The sequence below is a fragment of the Vulpes vulpes genome, chromosome X (assembly GCF_048418805.1).
Source record: "Vulpes vulpes isolate BD-2025 chromosome X, VulVul3, whole genome shotgun sequence".
NCBI lineage: Eukaryota > Metazoa > Chordata > Mammalia > Carnivora > Canidae > Vulpes > Vulpes vulpes.
Genome location: NC_132796.1, coordinates 4424622 through 4447256, shown reverse-complemented (window position 1 = coordinate 4447256; position 22635 = coordinate 4424622). Strand labels below are relative to the sequence as shown.

Here is a 22635-nt window from a genome sequence, read left to right as displayed (position 1 = left end):
CGGAGGCCTAGCCACAGAGCTGATGGCAGGGCGAGCAGGAGCTCCGTGGAAAGTCCAGCCTGACTTCCGGGGTCTCCCGACCCTCACTCAAGGGTGCCGCCTGCTAGATTCCGCTTGACTGGTTTTCAGAGTGTCAACCTCCGTCCCCTGGGAGCCTGGGAGACATTTGTCCCTGGGGCCCTGGGACACATCTTTCTAATAACACAGAAATGCACTGATCGTTTCCAGCGTGCAGACAACTCACTCGGGGAGCAGGAGCAGGGGCACGTGAAGGTGCTGTCACTTGATGCCTCATCGAGGCAGGGATCCCGGGCGGGGCCGACATCCATCACCACCGCGCTCCCGATTAAAAGGAAGCCACTTTCACTTAACGGTGTTGGCTAAGCTGTAAGAATCATGAACATTCTCCACTATCTCTTGAGCACAGGCCTTTTTAATATTCTGCATGATAAAGTGGGGAGTGGTCACGGCATCGTTCCCCTGCACGAGGAAGTCTGATGGTTGTCTCCAGGAAAACAAAAAGAAAGAAAGAACGGCATTGTTGGACTTAGCGACCTGACTTAGTCAACTACCATTTTCCCGTGATAGAACGGCTGACGCGTGTCTGTGGCAATTCAGACTTGGCTATTTTGGCAGACACGTCCTCAAAAATGAACAAAGTGAGTGTCACTTAATGGAAAACAACTGACAGGCCTTTGCTGCCAATGACAAAATATGAGATTTCAGGAAAGATTAGTTTTTTTTAGAAGTCTTCTATCTGCCACCATAAACTTGATGGCCTCCCCAAACTTAAATTCTCTTTTTTTTTCTTAAATTCTCTCCTAATAAAAATTGCTGGCAATGCTAATAAATGTGATTTTTCCGGGATCCCTGGGTGGCGCAGCGGTTTGGCGCCTGCCTTTGGCCCAGGGCGCGATCCTGGAGACCCGGGATGGAATCCCACATCGGGCTCCCGGTGCATGGAGCCTGCTTCTCCCTCTGCCTGTGTCTCTGCCTCTCTCTCTCTCTCTCTGTGACTATAATACATAAATAATAAATAAAAATTAAAAAAAAATAAATGTGATTTTTCCAGGTCGTAGGTGAAACGTGTGACCATGCGGAAGGCGTACACAACTTAGTGACCTGGTGTTTCCTGAATGAACTAATGCATAATGTCACAAAATCATGCACCGGTAAAATATGCAAACGATGAATTTTAATGTTACAGAGAATAAACATTTAGGGATATGGCTTCACAGGACATTTATTAACTTGTAAGAATCTACCAGTGTTCAGGTTTGCTGGAGTACCAGAAAAAGATATCTATAGCTATTAATTATCCCATTTTTTTCCCAACTACATAACGGTGGAGAGCCCGATTTTCTGAGTACACACCAACCAACATAATACACTGCAGCAGAATGAGTACATTAGCAGCCATGACAATCCACCTGTTGTTGAAATCAGGACATAAGAAAAGACTGGCAAAAATGGAAAAAAATGTCACACTACAGAGTTCATCATTTTGTCTTACTTTAGAAAATGCATTTTTTAAAATAATTTTTTTAAAGATTATTTATCTATTCATGATAGTCACAGAGAGAGGAGAGAGAGGCAGAGACACAGGCAGAGGGAGAAGCAGGCTCCACGCCGGGAGCCCGACGTGGGACTCGATCCTGTGACTCTGGGATCGTGCCCTGGGCCAAAGGCAGGTGCTAAACTGCTGAGCCATCCAGGGATCCCAGAAAATGCATTTTTATATAAACATGAAATAAGTTCACTACTGTTACTTTTAAATATTTTTAACTGTCTTCATTTTTACTTCCGATTTAGCACACATCCATAGCTATAGCCTGTTTAAATATCTCCGTGGGATCCTCAACATTTTTTTAAGATCGAAAAGGTAGGTTCTGAGACCAAAGCGTCTGAGAACAATTGTCCTGGGAGCATCCTGGTTCTGACATGCAGATGTGTGCTCTACTGTGTTGCCCTATGCTTGGAAGTAGGCAGGCGGGGTTGTTAACTGCTAGACTATTTTTTTCTTATTTATTCAAGGCTATGAACTCTGCTCTTAACCTCCATTCATTTTCTCTCCATGTACCAAGTCACTTTCCTGGAAGTACCCGCTCCCCCATCACCAAGCTCTACCAGCAGCTGCTCTTGTTCTGTCCCCCTAGAACACCTGCTCATAAACCTACTGAGTGACTGCATGTGGTTCAACAGCCCTGTCTCTGTAAGGATGGACGTGGCCCACACACGCTTCACTGACCCCCAGCGATCCCACCTTCTGATAATCCACACCTTTGTGTTACCACCTGCCCCGGGGTGGTGGCTGACCTGCTTCTAGCAAATAGGTGGGAGGTTGCTTCCTTCATTAGCTTCCATCATTATAATTTCACCTTGCTTCTGGCCTCTCCTGCCTTCTCAGCTCAAACACGTACAAGAAGCAAGATGCCAGGATGGAGTTGCCCACATGGTAAAGAACTGAGAGAGGCCTCCCAGTTGGGAGGGAACTGGGAAGAAACTGAATCTGCCAAAACCACACAAGCTTAGAGGACACCCACTCCCCAGTCAAACCTTCAGATAAGACCCCAGCATGGGCTGACATGCGGATGGCAGTCATGTGAGACAGCCAGAGCTGTGGACCCACTTAGGCTGTGGCTGCATGGCTGATCCAAGGTGAGTGTGAGATGACGAACCTATTCCAAATCTCTGAGTCTGTGATGCTTGCTTAGTCAGCAACACACAACTCATACAACAAGTATGGGGCATATTTCTCTTTCCACGTAAGCCAGAGTACACTGTGATGTGAGGAACACCAAGGATGATTTATGTAGCATGCATTTACCTCTGTACATTTTTTAAATAAAATTTTTTATAGATTATTTTATTTTTTTGTTTTTAATTTTTATTTATTTGTTCGAGAGAGAGAGAGAGAGAGGCAGAGATGCAGGCTCCATGCAGGGAGCCCGATGCGGGACTTGATCCCAGGACACTGCTGAGCCACCCAGGGATCCCCAGATTTTTTTATTTGAGAGAGTATGTATGTATATGTGGGGGGACAGGCACAGGGAAAGAGAGAGAGAGAGAGAGAGAGAGAGAGAGAGAGAGAGATTCTCAAGCAGACTCCCCAGTGAGCACAGAGCCTGATGCCGAGCTCAATCTTATGACCTGAGCTGAGATCAAGAGTCAGATGCTCAACCGAAGGAGCCACCCAGGTGCCCCAACATTTATTTACCTTTCTATTAATTGATGGCTTCAAATGGCTCATGACTGGGAGGTCAGTGTCTCAGACATGTCAAGTACTTCATACATATTTGCCAAATTATTCTAAACAAATCCATTTCATTTGACAAATGCATGTAACACAGTGTGCTGGATGCCGCACGTGAATATCAAGATGATCCAGGTGGATTTTCTGAACTCATGCAATTTATCACTGAGAGTGGGAGGCACACTTGTAACTTCCTGTAATAATATATTACATAAAGGAAGACAATGCACAAAGAGGATGTTTTAAAAAATTGATTAGAGAGAGAGAGAACACATGAATGGGGGGAGAGGCAGTGGGAGAGGGAGAAGCAGACTCCCCATTGAGCCTGGACCTCATTGCAGGGCTCAATCCCATAACCTATGAGATCATGACCTGACCCTAAGGCAGATGCTTCACCAACTGAGCCACCCAGGCACCCCATGGAGGACATTATTAAGTGCAACATAACCAAACAAAATCACTTTATGGAGAGTTTGCATTTCCCAAAATCAATGGGCTTTTGCATAAGTAGAATGCCTCCCCCAAAAAAGAGTTCCACAGCCTAATCCCTTGAATTTGTGGTTATGTAAAGTCACATGATGACTATTGTGAAGATGTCATCAAGGTTATGGATCTCCAGATACAGAGATCATCCTGAATTATACAGGTTGGCCCAATCCCATCACATGAACATAAAATGCAGGGAAATTTTTCTTCCTGGAATAGAAAAGATGCGCCACTAAAAGAAGTCAGAGAGATCTGAAGCATGATGCACGGAAGGACTTGGTGCATCTGCTGCTCGTCTAAAGGGCAGGGGGGCAGGGGGGCAACATGGCAGGGAATGCAGCTGGCCATGAGGAGTTGAGCATGGCCGCTGGCTGAGCCACTGGGGCAAAGACGATGCACGTCCCTACAGCTGGAAGGAACTGAATTCTAACCACCTGACGGAGTCTAGTCTATAAGCAGATTCTCCCTCAGACTCTCCAGATAAGATCTCAGGCCAGCCACCACCTTGATTTTAGCCTTATGAACCCCGAAGCAGAGAAACCAACCAACCAGACCCATAGAAAGTTTCTGCCTGACATAACTGTGAGATAATAAATGTGGGATGTCCTATGCTGCTAAGTCTGTGATAATTTTCTTAAGGCAGCAATAGATCACTAAGCCAAGACATGCACGGGGGAGAGGGATGAAGGAAAGTCATTCCAGACAGCAGGGTCTGTTAGCGTGAGCCAAGATTCGTGGCCATGACCAAGGAGGGGAAATGGCAAGTTATCTGATGTACGTAGAACATAATAAATACGAAGAGATGAGCAAACGCAGGAAGGAAGATAAGGTTAGGGATCGGGCGTCCAGGAAGACAGTCGTGGCGTTTATCTGCAGAACAGATTAGAACGGGCACAAAACCGTAGTGGGAAAGATGATCAATCAGAAATAATCCAGATAAGAGATGACAAGACCCTAAACCCAGAGCGTGGCATTTGGAATCGATACGAGTGTACAAGTTCAAGAGACAGTTCTAAAGTGGAGTCAACAGAACTCGATAAAATTAAATGAAGAGTTGCCAAAGACGAAAAGGTGACTTCGGTGTTTCGAATGAACCAGAAGATGGGAATGTAATTAAGCAAGAGCAAGAGTGAGGCTACATTTTTTTTTTTTAATTACTGGGGGAAGGGGAGCGTTATTGATTCCGTGTGGGGTGTGCTGAGTTTCCAGTGTCTGGGGAGGAATTCATAACGTGGCCTGCAACTGGTCTGAGCCCTGGAGTCCAGAGGGTGGGCCTAGGGCGCACAGGGCTGGAGACGTGGGCGGGGGCCGCAGCTCAGCAGCCATGCGGGGACAGGTTCTGCAGAGGGGATGCCACCCTGCCAGACGGCGGCCAGCACTGTGGGGTGTCCGTGGATGGCCAACGAGTGCCGGGAAACGCGTGTTAGCCATACGGTCTACATACCGCGCACACGCTGACGCATCACAGCACACGACAGCCGTCCACGGTGACGGGGGTCTGCACGGCCACCCCCAGGATGGCGACTGAGTGCACGGGCACCCGGCCAGCCAACAAGGACTTCCAGAGTGGGTCTGGGAGCGAGCAAGCCCATGTTCTCAGCCATGGCACGTGACAACATGCAAGGGGAGAGCCTGCCGCGGAAGCAGGACGCCTGTAGGGGAACGTGGCCACAAGGCCGGGCAGGATTCGGTGCTTACCCCCTCCCTCACCATCACCCTCGTTCAGCTCGCTCATGACCACCCGATGGATGGCTCCGCTCTACTTAGTGGAACAGCCTTCCTGGTGAGTCACCTAATAAGGCTCCGACTCTTGTAGCTGTTCACGGGGAAGGTCTAGTTTTTTTCTCCCCTTTTCCATCTAGAACTCCCCCTGCCTCCTCCCGATCCTCCAGGGGTCATCGGCCGAATCACTGGAAAGCCCTGGCTCGGCGTCAACGTACGTCGTCCTGAGATGTCAGTCCGAGGGCTGTCTCAGGACGATCGAGACTCTTCTGTCATATACAGACCAATGAACACGCAAAATATACTACGTATAAAATCCACATTTCTTGGGGTGCCTGGCTTGAGCATCTGACTCTTGGTTTCTGCATGGGTCACGCTGTCAGGGTTGTGGGATCAGGATGGAGCTGTGGGATGGGGTTGGAGCCCCGCATTGGGCCCTGCGTCACCGATGTCTGCCTTGGGCTCAGGTCATGATCCCGGGGTCCTGGGATGGAGCCCCACTTCGGGCTCCCTGCTCAATGGGGAACCTGCTTCTCCCTCTCCCTCAGCTCGTACTCTCTCTGCCCCTCAAATAAATAAAATATTTAGAAAGAATTCACAGAAAGCTCATGTAGCATACGAGAGAGGAAACCAAAAATAGCCAACCACCAGGGGTTCTGGTTGCATAAAAGACATCATTTCCCTCCCTCTGTCTCACATTGAGCTTTTCTTCCTTCTTCACCTCTCGGTTCTTATTGACTCCACCTTGTCTCTCAACCTAGACATTCCCCTATTTACCTGCTTCTCTCCATGACTCTGCCATCAGGTGGCTCCCAATGTCACCCCGTGGTAGACTCATCTCCCCCTATTTAATGCTTGTCTCCATGACTCCACCATCAGGTGGCTCCCAATGTCACCCAAGGTAAGACTCATGTCCCCCTATTTACCTGCTTCTCTCCATGACTCCCACCATCAGGTGGCTCTGAATTTCACCCCGAGATAAGACTCATCATCAGTGTGTTGGCTGGAGCTCTTCCAGACAGGTGCCTGTCTCCACGGTCACTGATTCATATTCTGGTAAGAAAATTGCCCCCACTGCCATCCTCACCTGCAGCTCCACTAGCTCATCCATGTCTTACCGGCCAACAGATGCATTCATAATGTCTTGCCAGCTGGCTGTGTGCATGTCTGGGCGACACCACAGTGAGCTAAGAAGGGGATTACCTAGTTCCAAAGCAGGCTTGGCCTCCTAGCAGGCAGGGGTTGCTCTAGAAGAGAGTTCTAGGTGGCCTCTTTACCTTGAAATACATCTAGTGCAGGCTGCTGTGCGTGGAATTTATAGCACCTACCTCCACCCCTGGCCTGCCACTGTTTATCTGATGGTGAAGCATCTTATAGGGCACCTCACAGTCAGTAAGGAGAAGGGAGGAAGGGCTGTCTTCCCTCCGACACATACAGGCTGGCAGAGATGTCACCGCTGAAGACGGCAACCAGTTTGCTGCATCTGCCACTGCTCGAATTCATTTACAATCCTAATGTGATTTGACTTTGCCTGTGGCATGACATCCGAGGCTCTTGCAAAGACACTCAGTGCGGAGGGCAGTTAAGGGAGAGGGGGCTCCATGGGCACCGGGGGACACCAGGGCCCAGCACCTGTGCATGACAGTCCCTTCCTGCTGCATCCTGAGGGGAATATGAGCCCATGGAGACGACGCTGTCCCTCCTGCAGGGCCTTCCAAGCCCCGAGCCCGGCTCACAGAAACCCGAGGACTCGTCTGAGTGTGTGAGGGGGCTGCTCATGGCCATGTGTCCTGTCTGCTGCCATCCAACAGCTTGGAGCCCGAGGCACAGGGCCCAACTTGCCACAAATACAAAACCTGGGATGCGTTCAACCGTCGCCCTTTGCCTGCCTGGCCCACGTGGGCTTGGAAGGTGCCATCGAGGCATGCGGACAGGCCCCTCTGTAGTCAGCTCTCAGGAACCCTGCAGCTGTCTTAAAACCTTGAATGCGTCCGTCTCTTTCAGCCCTCGTGATGAACGCACACACACACGCGGGAATTCAGACCCGCCCAGGTATGCACGCACACAGACACGCAAGCACGAGCATATTCAAGGGCTCACGATCGCTAGAATGTAGAGCACCATGTCACCCTCCCTTCCCTGTCCCTGTCCCACCGTCTGCCTCAAATTCCTTACCTGCCCATGGGAAACTATGTCCTTCCCCGAAGCACCCTTTGTCACTTGTAAATTGAGAAAAGGCTTCCTCCCTCCTGGATACAGCGTGAGAATAAAACGACCAAATGTAGGCAGGAGTGATGACACGCGGGGATGCCCGTCATCCCGAAGGGCCAGCGGAATCTATTCTATTCTATTCTGCGCATCTTGCACACAATTACGGAATCACCCGAGCCCCTAGCTCTCTGCGAAGGACTACATCTCCCAGACTCCTCTGTGGCTCAGCTGGGTCCACTGACCATGTTGTAGCCAATGAGAGATAAGAGCCAGCCGCTGTCCAGCTTCCAGGGCAAAGTGCTGCACAGAAGAGGCTTGCTTCCCGGCTCCTCCTCCCTCTCCCCAGTGACTGTGGTATCGCAGGTCAGTGAACCGTCTCGGAAAGCAGCACCCCGACGACGACAAAAGAACAAGCTGCAAGGACTACAAGCCCCTGACCAAGTCTGTACAGGAAGGCACCCAACTTTATGGGGCGGAGAAATAAAGTCCAGGATTGTGGAAGTCACATCGAATCGAGGTCTCTGCTACTAGTGCAAAGCCCTTGACCGTAATCACTATGAGTGGCCCTCAAAGCCCTCGATCCCAGCACTATCTGCAGTAATCATGGCTCACGTGAATGGCGAAAAAGCCAAAGTGCACTGAGAGTATCCATCTCTCTTCTCTGCACCCGCATCTTCCCGGCCCCGCTCTTCCCATCCGCTAACACCTCGCCCCGATGCTTGCTTGCATGAGATGGCGAAGCAGAGCTTGCACCCATCCCCTTTGACCCTCAGTTTGACCCTGAGACAATCCCGCACACCCGTCCTTCCCACAGAAGCCTTCCTTCAGACCCTGGAGATGGTCATGGGGGGCCCCAGCTACCCTCCACACATATTCATATTCCTGCTCTCCTGTTCTTCTATTTGTTAATGAATCTGCTTTATATGAACTAGGCCTTGGTTATCACGCAGCCTGACTGGTGACCTTTTAGGCTCCGCTCTGTGCTCAGCACCAGGGATCAGCAGTGACCGTAACACAGCAAGTCCTTGATCACATGGAACTGGCATTCCAGCTTGGGGGCGGGCGGGACGGCGAGCCACCACCACCACCACCACCACCATCCAGGTGCTGACTAGCCCTAGGAAGGTGCTGGAGCCTCAATTTGAAGAAGAAACGTGGCTCAGTCAGCTCAGGGTTCTTGGAGCAGGCCACATTTGAGCAAAGACCTGAAGAGACAGAGCCAAGGACCTGGTTCTGCCAAGGCCCACACTCAGAGGGGCTGTGGGAACTCTAAGGTGGCTCCAATTTCCTAGGGAGTGTTGCCCACGCTGGGAAGGGCAGAGGGGTTTGCTTCTGGCGCCCATCTCGGGTATCACAGACACCAGGCAGTGGGCAGCAGCGTTTCTACTGGAAGACTTAGGCACACCCGCTGTGTGGACCCTTCCTGGCCGCACTGTGCCCGCCTTGCCGCGTCACCTCCAGGACACGGTCTCTGAGTTAGTGCCACGTTCTGAGAGCTAGTGTCTTTGAGTATAGCGTTAGTATTCATCACCGCAAGAAAGAATCCTTCCTCCTCCTGACGTTTATTTCCGATGGACAGATTTTCTGAATTTGCTGTCCTTATCAGGCCTGGTGCTGGCTCCATTCCATCAAGACTTTTACCACCAAACCTCTCCTCCAGCTGCTCTCTGTGTCACCATGTGGGGCCCACACGACACCGACGTAACTGTTCATGCAAATTCCAATGGAGACTCTGAAATAACATGGCAGTGCTCAGGCATGGGGCGGCGGCCCACATCACCCACGAGGTTTAGGGGGTTGTGTTTGGTCTTGGAATATCAGTAAAATGATAAAGCAACATAAATACTTCTGTAGAGAACTCGCTCTCTGGCAATCCGTAGACTACAACTGGGAATCCTTGACCCAAAGTATATGGACGATCTTTACAACTGTCCTCGGTCCCCTGCTAGGGATTATCCTTTCTTTTGCCTCAACTTCTATGTCGGGTCAACTGCCAACTCCTGTCCGCTTCGCCTTTTAAAGAACCCTTGAATATGCCCATTTTTGACATTCTACAATGCCACATCCAAGGCCAGGCCACCATCATCTCTCACTGAGACCACTGACCCAGAGAGCCCTCACCCCTCAACACGTGGCTCCGTTCTCCCCCACAAGGTGCTAACAGTGATCTTTCAAATGTGATCAGCACTCTCCCCTGCTTAAAATCCTCCAACATTCTTGACTACAGGCTGAGATCTCGAGTGAGAGTTTCCACCCCTGGTGCCTGCCCTCTCCTAGCTCCATCTCCCTACGTGTTTCAACAATGCTCATGAACTTGGCATGCTCTGTGACGGTTAATTTTATTATGTGTCAACTTGACTGGGCCAGGAGGTGCCAAGATATTTAGCAAAACATCGTGTTCTGGGTGTGTCTTTGACGGTGTTTCTGGAGGAGATTAGCATGTGAATCAGTACACCGAGCAAAGCAGATTGTTCTCCCCAGTGTGAGTGGACCCCATGCAAAACGGGAGAGCAGGACTTCACCTGCTGTTGCCAGTTTAAACAAAGGGGAAGCTCTGCAGAAAGTGTGCGAAGGAAATTGATTCTGTGAATTACCATTGAGCTTGGAAGAGGCTCTGAAGCCCCAGGTGACAACTGTAGTCCATCCTAGCTGATACCCTGATTTCAGCCTGGTGAGACCTACGGTATAGAACCCAGCCGAGGGGGATCCCTGGGTGGCTCAGCGGTTTAGCACCTGCCTTTGGCCCAGGGTGCGATCCTGGAGTCCCGAGATCAAGTCCCACATCAGGCTCCCGGCATGGAACCTGCTTCTCCCTCCTCCTGTGTCTCTGCCTCTCTCTCTCTCTCTCTATGTCTATCATAAATAAATAAATAAATAAATAAATAAATAAATAAATAAATAAATCTTTAAAAAAAAATAGAACCCAGCCGACATGCACCGGGACTGCGGCTTACAGGAGCGTGAGACCACAAACAGGTTTCACTGTATGCTGCTAATTTTGTGTTATTCCTGACACAGTAATGCAAAGTATCTAACACAGTCCTCTCACCATCTGTGGGAGGCACAGACTTCCCCGCCACATGCACTGGCTAAAGAAATGTGGACAGAAATGGCAGTTATAGGCATAGATCTGAAGAGCAGCAGCTGTCTCTTCTTACCTTTTGGGGGCTTCTGTCCTCTACCCCTGGGTCCTGAATGCAAAACAGAGCAGAGCCACATCAGATAACCTGCAGACCCATAAGCATACGAATAATTGCATATTTATGTGCCGTTGAGTTGGCGAGGCTTACACAGAATTACTATGGAAATAGCTAACGAATCCATGACCACTTCCAAGCCAAAGCCTGGGTCAGAGTGATATACTTTGCTGAAGGTCTAGAACCATGGTTTTCTTTTTAAGATTTTATTTATTTATTCATGATAGACATAGAGACAGAGAGAGGCAGAGACACAGGCAGAGGGAGAAGCAGGCTCCATGCAGGGAGCCTGACGTGGGACTCGATCCCAGGACCCCGGGGTCACACCCTGAGCCAGAAGCAGATGCTCAACCGCTGAGCACCCCCGGGCGCCCCTCCAAACATGGTTTTCTACTACACAGACTTATACAGAATGAGGCACTAGAGCTGAAGACCAAAGATCGTTACCAAACAGGCTCACAGCCAAGAAACTGAGAACAAAAATAAACCCATGCAAGCATAGGCCTGTTCTGACCCAGATCCACTGGGTGCCACATTCTCTCAAAGCATATAAATGTTTATACAAATTAACCACGTCATAAATGGCTAAGACATTTTGCTATTTTAAGTCTCCGAATGACACACTTGATGCATTAACAATCTAGACAAAGTTGAGTCCTTCTGTGATTTGTCTGGACTGCAGTATGTGAGTCACTAAACTCTGGGTGCTAGCATCTGCGTGTTCAGTCAGATTCATTCCGTTTTGCCTTTGGAAAATCCAGGCCATCTTCAAAACATCAGGATTTAGGAAAACCGTTTCATGTCTTTAATCCCCAAAATGCAGAAATTAATGTAGCAATCAATTTGATGGATAGGGTATAACAAACAACACACAAGTTGTTTAACGCTGTCTTAAGGTTTTAATTCCAAGACTAAAGTTTAATTCTCATCACCAAACCCTGAGTATGTGATCTCTCAGACTGCTGAATTGTTACATATCATTAGGAATGATCTTAATCCCGGGCCATATTCCTCCTATTATCTTCAAACATCCATCCAAACTATTTTAAGTCTATATTATCTGTAAAAAAAATTAATATTTGTTTCATGGCTCTGGTATTTTTATTCATAGAGTTAGGTGAGTTTGCATTCTTATAGTTTATTGCTAAAAATTTAACTTTTCCAAATACACCACAGTATCATTGTGGATTTGACACCACCCAGAAAATGTTTGGAATCTGCCATTCTAGGACTATTTCATGAGATGTTCGGTTCATTTCAAAGTAGCCTAAAGTTGGGGATCTCCGGGTGGCTCAGCGATTGAGCGCTTTTCGGCCCAGGGTGTGATCCCGGAGTCCCAGGATCGAGTCCCACATCAGGCTCCCTGCACGGAGCCTGCTTCTCCCTCTGCCTGTGTCTCTGCCTTTCTCTGTGTGTGTCTCGTGAATAAATAAATAACGTCTTTTAAAAAAACCCCAAAACCAAAGTAGCCTAAAGAAAATGAAGAAGTTGTCCTCGAAAGGGATAAGAGCATCCAAATGACACAAAAGCAGTCATTGAGTTGAGATTTTTAGGCTAGTGAGAAATTAAATAAGTGCGTTGGATATATAAATTTAAATCATTACGATTCTCATGGGAACACTACTTGCAAGAGAGCCAATTGTCTTAGGGAATCTGGACGATCGTGAATGCAGCTGAGCCCATGTGGGTCTCTCAAGTGATCTGCACCTTCTGTGTGCCCCAGAGGTGGAGATGGTCCCAAAAGTGCGTGCTGCTTTGAAAGAGCATGCAAGCACCCCGATCTATGAAGGAACTTTCCAATGGCGTTGGATCACACGGAGGAAGCGCAAGCAAATACATACACTCTGGAGACAAACGTCGTCATAGCGATTTGTGCAGTGTATCTTGAAAGGTGAAAATGTCTATGTTCTACTCGTGGATGACGGATGCAAAAATCTTAAAATACTGTAACACAAGTGTGTTTGAAGATGGACACAGCGGTGAGAACTTTTGAAGCGTGGGGGGCGAGGTCATGGAGGGCTCCATACTACAGTCTCTGCTTTTGTGTGTGTGTGTGTGAAATTTCCCACAATACGTCACTCTGTTTTGTTTTTAAATTATCCTTAGCGACTGCGAGGCGCTCTTTCTACCCTGGCTTCTGATCTGGAAAAGTACAGACACGAGTGTATTTTTTATTTTATTTTATTATTTTATTTTATTTTAATTTAATTTTATTTATTTTATTTATTTTATTTTATTTTATTTTATTTATTTTATTTTATTTTATTTTATTATTTTATTCTATTTCATTTTATTTATTTTATTTTATTTTATTATTTTATTCTATTTCATTATATTTTATTTTATTTTATTAATTTTATTTTATTATTTTATTTTATTTATTTATTCTATTTTATTCTATTTTATTTTATTTATTTTATTTTATTTTATTATTTTATTCTATTTCATTTTATTTTATTTTATTTATTTTATTTTATTATTTTATTTATTTATTCTATTTTATTCTATTTTATTTTATTTATTTTATTTTATTTTATTTTATTATTTTGTTCTATTTCATTTTATTTATTTTATTTTATTTTGCGAGTGGATGTTGAAATTAAAATTTTCATGTGTGCCTCTCTCACGAAACGCGAGGCCGTCATCGTATTCTAAGCTTTTGTTCCAAATTGCTGAGGCTACAATGGGAAGATTGAAAGCACGTTCCTTTCAGCATAAACACAACGCAACGCCGTGCAAATCGCAAACAGACGGTCTTCGCTATCGCCGCCTGCAATATGAAAATGCAACGTGCACGGAGTCGACTCTACAGGTTCACATCGTCTTTCAGGCTTTGATGAAGATGTGCTGCTTTCGTAACACCTACATTACTGGCAGCTAAAATGAACCACAAAGTAGTCAGACAGCCGAGTTCATGCTGGAAAGAAGTCTCTATTTCTCTGCCAAGATAAAAGAAAATCTGGGGCAATGTGATTAAGTCTCTCCATTGGCAAATCCCTGCTGTATGGCCGAGGAAAATATTCACCGACCGAATAGGAAACGGTTCAGAGTACTATTTCATTTTGCATTTGTCCTTAAATACTACAGTTAAAACGGTAGGACACAAATACCCAAACAGGTCTTAATATGGTACAGCTGAAAACATTTCCTAATCGGGTAATGGTCTCTTATTAGGATAATTAAAATATGTTCTATAAAGTAATCGTGTTGGGATCCCCGGGTGGCTCATTTGGCACCTGCCTTCGGCCTAGGGTGTGATCCTGGAGTCCCAGGATCGAGTCCCACATCGGGCTCCCTGTGTGGAGCCTGCTTCTCCCTCTGCCTGTGTCTCTGCCTCTCTCATGAATAAATAAAATCTTAAAAAATTAAAAAAAAAATAAAGTAATCATGTTTAATCACAATGATGCCTTACACTTCAGCTGCCTCTATCTTCACCCTCCTGCCTTTTCGGGCACTAGCATTACTCCCGTCACAGAGTTTGAATTACCTCATGTTGAAATTCAATCCTCAAAATTAGTGATGTGGGGTATTACTAAGTGGCTGGGTCAAATCCTTTTCCTTCCATAGTTTGCAACTTTCTGTGCTCGGATCACGAAAAAGGAGAAATGGGAAGGCTGGCTGGCCAAGGGGTCGGTCTGCGTGAGCAACAAATGGACGGAAGGCGGTGCGGCCAGCTCCGAGCCGTCGGGGAGCGTGTGCGTGCGGGTGGGCGATGCTCATCACCCGTGGCCCTCCCGGGCTGAGCGTGCTCGTAGCTGCCTCGGCGGCGCTGAAAGTAGTTTTGTCATTGCCATTAATTCTAGAAGGGGCAACACGCCATGCAGCTGGTAGGGGCACGGCTCGCGGCCAGATGTCATCAGGAGATAAGCCAAGAGCACGGTCAGTTGCTGGAGTCCAGGCCCGCCTCGTCTCCTGTGTCTCCAGGGAACGTGCGTGCGGACAGAGCCCGGAGGCCGCGTGTGCAAGCCACGTGTGCCTCCCGGCCCGGAAAGCTGACGTCCGGGGCGGCGCGGGCCCGGGGCTTCCAGTCTGGCTGCTCCTCGGCCTGAGACGGCAGGTGCACAAGCAGCCGCAGGTGCCGAGGGCGCGTCAGGGGAGCCCCGGGCCTCCCGCCTGCAGTTCCCGCGGGCAGCAGGGGACGCGGGGACACGGCCACACGTGGCTGCCCAGGGCTGCGGCTGGTCACCGTCCTCGACGGGCAGCGTCACGGCTCCCGAGGCTCTTGCACGCGGCCTCGCCGGGCCAGAGGTCACGCAAGGCGGGTTTCAGTTGCCACGGAGGACAACGGCGCTGTACTGTCTCGCTTTTGGTTTTGGTTTCTTCAGCTAGACATCGCTGGGGGGGGGGGGGAGGGCAAAATTAATTCAAATGATGAAAAGGCCGAAAGATGCTTTACGTGCGTTCAAAGGCTAAACGCAGGATGCAAATAAGTGTTCGTGTTCTTATTATTGTTTTTTACTTAAAATCTGTTGTCCCCAACTTTTAACAAATGGGATGGAACATTTTAAACACACTTAAAATGGCATTAAAATGTAGGGTTTGGGCGCCTGGGTGGCTCAGTCCCCCGAGCGTCTGACGTCGGCTCAGGTCATGATCCCAGGGTCGTGGGATCGAGCCCCATGTCCGGTTCCAAGCTCAGTGGGGCGTCTGCTTCTCCCTCTCCCTCGGCCCCTCCCCTAACCCGTTCTTGCTCTCAAATAAATAAATAAAATCTTATTTATTTATTTTTTAAACATAGGGTCTGTTGTTAAAGCAAAACCATGAAACTTGCAGAACGGCTCCTGAATTTCCGTGTGATGCAGTCTCCCCAGTTCCCACTCTGGGAAGGTTAGCAGATGGGTCTATTTCTGAAGATACGGTCACCCTAAACCTTCACTTCTGTTTCTTTGCTTCATTTTACACAGGCCCGAAGCCGTCCTCATCTTTCCTCTCCTCCAGCTACTTGTGATGTCTACGTCCGATGAAGCCTCCAATCTTCCAGCGTCCACAGTGTCGCAGGATGGCTTAGCAGAGATTCTCTAAATGGGAGAAAAAGGAGCGACAAACTGTTTTCCAGATTTAATAATTATTCCCTAAGCAGGAAGAGGGTGGTAACAAGAGCTCCCCGAGGTGAATGGGATGTGCTCGCTCTGCACGGACAACATGCAGATCGCACTCACTAAAGCCACAAAGGACTAGCTTGTGGTCACCCTGGTGCTCAGCAAGGGTCCTCGGGGGCTCTGTGTGGTGTCCCCTTCGCTCTGACACCAGCCTGGGCGAGGCGTCTCCACCTGGGGTGTTGGGAAGGTGCTGCGGGATTTTTATCCTGGCAACTGATAGCCCTAGGCCCGAAGCAGCAGGTGCCATGTCTCCTCACGGCTCGCTAGCAGCCAGAGTACCACCGTCCTACGTGCCTGGACAGTCGAGCAAGGTGGACATCCGTAGCAATCCAGGGACGACACGGTGGAGGACGGTGAACAGACACACTCAAAAACAAGTGCCTTTTTCTTTTTAAATTTTATTTATTCATTCATGAAACACAGAAAGACACAGATAGAGACACAGATAGAGGGAGAAGTAGGCTCCCCGAGGGGAGCCTGATGTGGGACCTGATCCCACGATCCCCTGGTCAAAATCTGAGCTGAAGGCAGACGCTCATTCGCTGAGCCACCCAGGGGCCCGCCTTTTACTTTGAATGAAATAAATCAACTATTTTTTTTTAAATAAATCAGCTATTAATGTGAACTTGTATTTTCGTGATTGGGACGCTCAGATTGTTTCTTTCATTCTGAAAATATCTCAAATCTGTATGCTCGTGGGTTAAACACATGGTTTTTACTCACACACGACCCTTCTGTGCTCCTTGCCAGGCAAATCGATGTAACAAGTGCTACTGCCAACCTCTATGACCATCTACTTATACAATGTCACAGTCTAATCCATACTACATACAGTGGCACGGGTTGTGCACTGAACAAATTTAGGAAGCACTCTTCCCACTCCAGTGTCCCCCAGAGTTGTGTGCTATACAACATGTGCAGTCATATATGGAGATCATGAAATTCCATCCACGTTTCCTTTTTTTTTTTAAGATTTTATTTTTGGGGTGCCTGGGGCAACTCAGTTGAGCATTTGTGTGTTTTTTTTTCTAGTTAAGCATTTGGCTCTTGATCTCAGCTCTGGTCTTGATCTGAGGGTCCTGAGTTTGAGCCTCACATTGCACTCCGTGCTAGGCATGGAACCTACTTTATTTATTTTTTTTAATAGATTTTATTTATTCATTCATGAGAGACACAAAAGGAGAGAGAGGCAGAGACACAGGCAGAGGGAGAAGCAGGCTCCAAGCAGGGAGCCCGATGCGGGACTCGATCCCCCGTCTCCAGGATCACACCCCAGGCCAAAGGTGGCACTAAACCGCTGAACCACCGGGGCTGCCCTGGAACCTACTTTAAAAAGAAGATTAAGGATTTTAAGTAATCTGTACACCCAGCATGGAGCTCAGATATATAACCCTGAGGTCACGAGTCTTGTGCTCGGCAAAACTGAATTTAAATTTAAAAAAAGGAAAATAAAATAAAATAAAAATAAATTTAAAAAAAGGGAAAAAAGAGAATCATGTGCTCTACAGTCTGAGCCAGCCAAGTGCCCCATTTAACTTATTTTTCTAGATTATTTTTTTTAGATTTTTTTTTTTTACTTAAAAATTCTTTTTTTTTTTAGTTTTTTTTTTTTTAAACCAAGAGATCACTACATAAATCTAAGAACCTGTTTCCTGTACCTGTATCTCCATCTGCAACAGGACTATCATAACATCGATCCGGCTGGTGTGTAGTGAGGGTTAAGTAGATGAATGCATAGAAGTACTTGCAATCAAGCCGGGGACGAAGGGGCCTAACTGAACGCTACCCCATATTCCAGCCTCTCCCAACGGGGCGGCTCCTGGGCCAGTTCCTGCCTCATTTGCAGGGCAGTGCAATGTGCTGTAGAAACTAGCTTTATCTCCGCTGCGGATACGGTGGCTGGGGCCAGGTCTCCCTGATATAAGCTCCAACAGATGGCCTGCCCGATCCCCCTCTCGCCCAGCGGTTCCGCACCCCGTGCATCTCCCTTGTCTGGCACAATGCCACACGTGTCCTTTCTTGAATTATCTTAAACCCTGACTTCTCCCAACCCCGTCGCATGTTGACTTCAACCTGAGAGGCAACTACTTTCAGATCTTGCTGTAGAGCGTCCTGTGGCTTGCCAGTGACAGAACGTGTTCCACCCTGCCTTTTAAAGAAAAGCACAAAAATCATGAATCCCATGAATTAATTGTAAATATTAAACAGGAGTTATGCGGTGTTATTTCAAAGCGTGCTGAAAGAAGTTGGCTTTAAGGCATTACGCTGTCTTTTGATCTCTAAGACTACAATCTGATCAACAAAACTAACGCACCCCAGTCACCAAGAGCGCATTTACGTATGCCCAGGAAATGCGTTTTTAAGGATTTCGAAGGTTATAGAATTTATAGGGATTTCAAAGAATATTTTATAAAAATATGTTCTTTGGAAAAATGTGCTTTTATACAGACCATCAGCCCTCAATATGTGCAACATACTTTGAAATCTGCCATCCTCATCCAGCCAACGAAGCACAATTTACGATTCCATTTGGAGGAAGGAGGTCGACGTGGAAGGCATCATCAATGTGTTGCTTGAGCAACGTAGTTGACGCTGCCCACTCACTCGCTCGCTCTACAGTGGGATCATTTATCCTCAATTCTGGGCCCCCGCCAATTGCTGGCCAACGTCAGTGCTCAGGTTTATCTGATCAGCATCTTCACATCGTAGGAAAAATTCAAGGACCACATTTCCTTTGTCCATCATCCACCCACTTATGTTGTTTCCACATCTTGGCCATTGTGACCAGTGCTGCGACGAACACAGGAGAGCACAGATGTCTTCAAGATCCTGACTGCAATTCTTCTGGATGAACACCTAGAAGTGGGATTGCTGGGTTGCAGGGTAATTCTGGTTTTAATTTGTTGAGGACCCTCCATACTGTTCTCCCCAGTGGCTGCGCCATTTTGCATTTCCCCAGTGCATGAGGGTTCCCTTTTCCCTACGTCCTTGTCAACGCCTGCGTTGTTTTTGTTTTTCCAGATAGCAGCCACCACCCTTCAATCTTAAAAAGGGACGGAATCCCGCAACATGCAACAACACGTTGAACCTTAGGGATGCTATGTCACGTGAATGACGTCCATCACAAGAGGACAAATACTGCAAAATTCCATCCACAGGAGGCATCTAAAATAGTCTACCTTACAGAAGCAAACAGCCGAATGCTGGTGGCTACGGTCTGGGGGTTGCAAACCGATGGGTGTATATTGCCAGTTACGTCACGTGAATCTTGCAGGTATGCTGTGTAGTGTGGTGTCTGCGGTTACCAGTGTGCATTGCACACTTAAAAATCTAGCTCTCAGGTTAAGTGTCATGACAACAAAAACATGAAAATGAAAATATAAAAGAACAACACAGACACACAAGAATTAACGCATGGAGCTTCCGTTTAAAGCAGCACCAATCAGAACAAATCGTTTGCAATCCAAAGAGCTATCACGACCCGTCACGTGTATACAGAGGGGCCAACCTCCTGGACCAGTCAAGGTCGTCGGTCCAGCTGCTACGAGACGAACAACCTCTGAATCTCAGTGGCTCAGAAGAGCAAAGTTTGGATCTTGGTCAGGTGGCGATCACCGGGCGGCCACACAGCCCTCCGTGGCTGCTCCCAGGTGGTGATGTGCATGGCTCAGGGGTCCAGGCTCTTGTAACCAACCCCATTCTCCTTCCTCAGGGTCTTCCGCGAGTCCTCCTTACCTGCATGTTCTGCATTCGGCGGCCACAAGAAGAGGTGACGTGCAGGGACCTTTGTGAGCAGCCCTGAGCATCTCACAGTCCCAACACAACAATGAGAGCAGTGGGAAATGCCTCCCTGCCTGGTACGCATTCATGAAAAACCCTCCATTTGCTCCGGGAGAAAGTTTGGGCCTCAAAGAGACCCTGCCCACGAGGGAGCACGCCGTACCTTTGTAAATACGCCACTTTTCGTAAATGTTGACCCCGTAATTAAATCCAGACAGTATGCGGTTTGATAGTCAACCCAAAGTGTATAGTCAGAAAAATACATTCACTGGACATTTTTGCCTTCAGAAAAACACCACCGTAGACAATATGGTTTGTAACCCGAGACTCTCATGTAATCGATGAGGCCAATTTTTATTTTTGGAAGATTTTATTTATTTATTTATTTATTTATTTATTTATTTATTTATTTTCTTTTTAAAGATTTTACTTATTTCTTCATGAGAGACACAGAGAGAGAGGCAGAGACACAGGCAGAGGGAGAAGCAGGCTCCCTGCAGGGAGCCTGATGTGGGACTCGATTCCAGGACCCCAGGATCACGTCCTGAGCCAAAGGTGGACGCTCAACCACTGAGCTACCCGGGTGCCCCAGTGAGGCCAATTTTATATCCTAGAATTTAATACGACAGCGACGGTTTGCTTAGTGGGTAAAGCATATCTAGGCCTTGTGCAATCCGCCTCTATGAAGATGTGATGTGTCTGCCGAGTCACATACACAGCGCGACCCTGCAAAGCCATTCAGACCACTTGAACCTCATGAGTAGAAGCACTTTTAGGAGAAACATCTGAGGGTCTCCAGTGTGGTTTTCTTCTTAAAAAAAAAAAAAAAGGATGGATCCATCGCCCTGTGCACAATGTTTCCTCTGCGTGAACAGGTGGGTACGTTTCAAGGAATACCTAACACCTGTTCTAGGATCCTAATGAGGAGAAGCTGACATTTCCCTAATTGAAAAGGCTCCTCTGACATACTATTTGTCGCTGTTAAATATTGGCAAATACGACGACTGCTTTACTGAGAGCCCGTGAAACAAAGCGCCTATGGGATTACGTGACGGTCCACTGGAGGCGGCGCTGGCAGGACAGGAGTTCGTGGTTCCAGGGCCGCTGGGGGGATGGGGGCAGGGGGAGTCTCGGTGCACACGGACCTCGCCCTCAGCACCTACTGTAGGGTTTGTGCAGAGGCGTTGGGTCACATGTGCGCCCCCCTAGCGCCCACTGTTCCTGCACCTCTCCTTCGACCTTGTTTCCGCGGCTCGGGTTTACTCTGACTCTGCTTGGCTTTTGCAAAGGAATCCAGCCTCAAGACCAGACCAGACAGGTCGACGTTTTCCATTTCGAAATTTGGCAGCCTGGGTGGCTCAGTGGTTTAACGCCGCCTTCGGCCCAGGGCGTGATCCTGGAGACCCGAGATCGAGTCCCACGTCGGGCTCCCTGCATGGAGCCTCTCTCTGTGTCTCTCATGAGTAAATAAATAAAATCTTAAAAACCCACAAAATTTAAACCTTGCTCCCAAAGCCCGCCTGACGCTTAGGGATGCAATCGGTATTTGCCGAACAGAACCCTGTAGTCCTCCTCTCCTAGCACAGCAAACCCTCCACAAGAAGAGGTGACATGCAGGGACCTTTGTGAGCAGCCCTGAGCATCTCACGGTCCCAACACGACACTGAGAACATTGCTGAAATGAGTCACTCGGCAAATGAGTTGCTGAAATGAGTCACTCGGCAAAGCACAAAGCACCAGCACACGTTTTGTCGCCAATGCAAGTTTTATTTCAGCTTTGTGTGGACTTTAGAACAAGGTTTTGAGAAACCCGTATCGGGGCGTCACGTTGCAGACAGTGTTTTGCAGACGTGGACCAGGTACCTTCCCCGCATCTCTTCCCCACCCTTGTCTGTACGTCCCACGGCGATCTGACGTCTGCTCCCCTTCCTTGAATCCGGGACAACGTGGGCCGCGGTTCTGCTTTCCCACGCCGCGTTACCGACCCCGGAAAATGATGCCTGTGCACACGCGCCCGTTCGCTTGGCTTGTCACATGCTGCGAGTCCACAGGCTTCCTTTTAAAAGAATTTGTTCAAAGCTTCACAACGTACTAAAGTTTGGACGTGTAACCCAGGAGGTAGCACCCGTGAGACGTTTTGAAAACAAGCAGCCTGGCACAGCTTTGCAAAAATACAACATCGCTAAGCCAACTGGGTCATGACGAAGGTTGGCTGCGTGTCTTCTGAACAAAAGAATTCAAATTTCCTGCTGTGCGTCCCAGGCGAGACTTTCAGAAGACCTAGGAATTTTGCTTATTACGAATAAACCTGATTCCCAAATACCCTGATTCAAAACAGTCATCTCAGTTCTTTGGAGGCAAATATACTTTTAAAGATTTTATTTTATTTATTTATTTTTTTAAATTTTTTTTATTATTATTTATGATAGTCATACAGAGAGAGAGAGAGGCAGAGACACAGGCAGAGGGAGAAGCAGGCTCCATGCACCCGGAGCCCGACGTGGGATTCGATCCCGGGTCTCCAGGATCGCGCCCTGGGCCAAAGGCAGGCGCCAAACCGCTGCGCCACCCAGGGATCCCCTTAAGATTTTATTTATGTACGTGAGAGGGACAGCGCGCACGAGCGGGACGAGGGGCAGACGAAGAGGGAGAAGCAGGTTCCCCGCTTGAGGAGCGAGCCCCTTGCGGGACTCGATCCCAAGACCCCAGGGTCATGACTTGAGCCGAAGGTAGATGCTCTACTGAGTGAGCCCCGCAGGCGCCCCCGGAGGCAAATATATTTTTTTTTTTTGGAGGCAAATATTTTAAAGCTGATTTTATTTCTAGAGGTATCTGTGTCCTTCGTTTGCAGCTGCCACTGTACACGCTGAACGACTGTCGATAGAAA

The 22635-nt window shown here is 47.9% G+C and overlaps 1 protein-coding gene across 1 annotated transcript in view; it reads right to left on the bottom strand.

Annotated features, from left to right (window-relative positions):
• Positions 1-22635, bottom strand: part of STS (steroid sulfatase) — a 279363-nt gene that overhangs the window by 113638 nt on the left and 143090 nt on the right. The window lies entirely within an intron of this gene.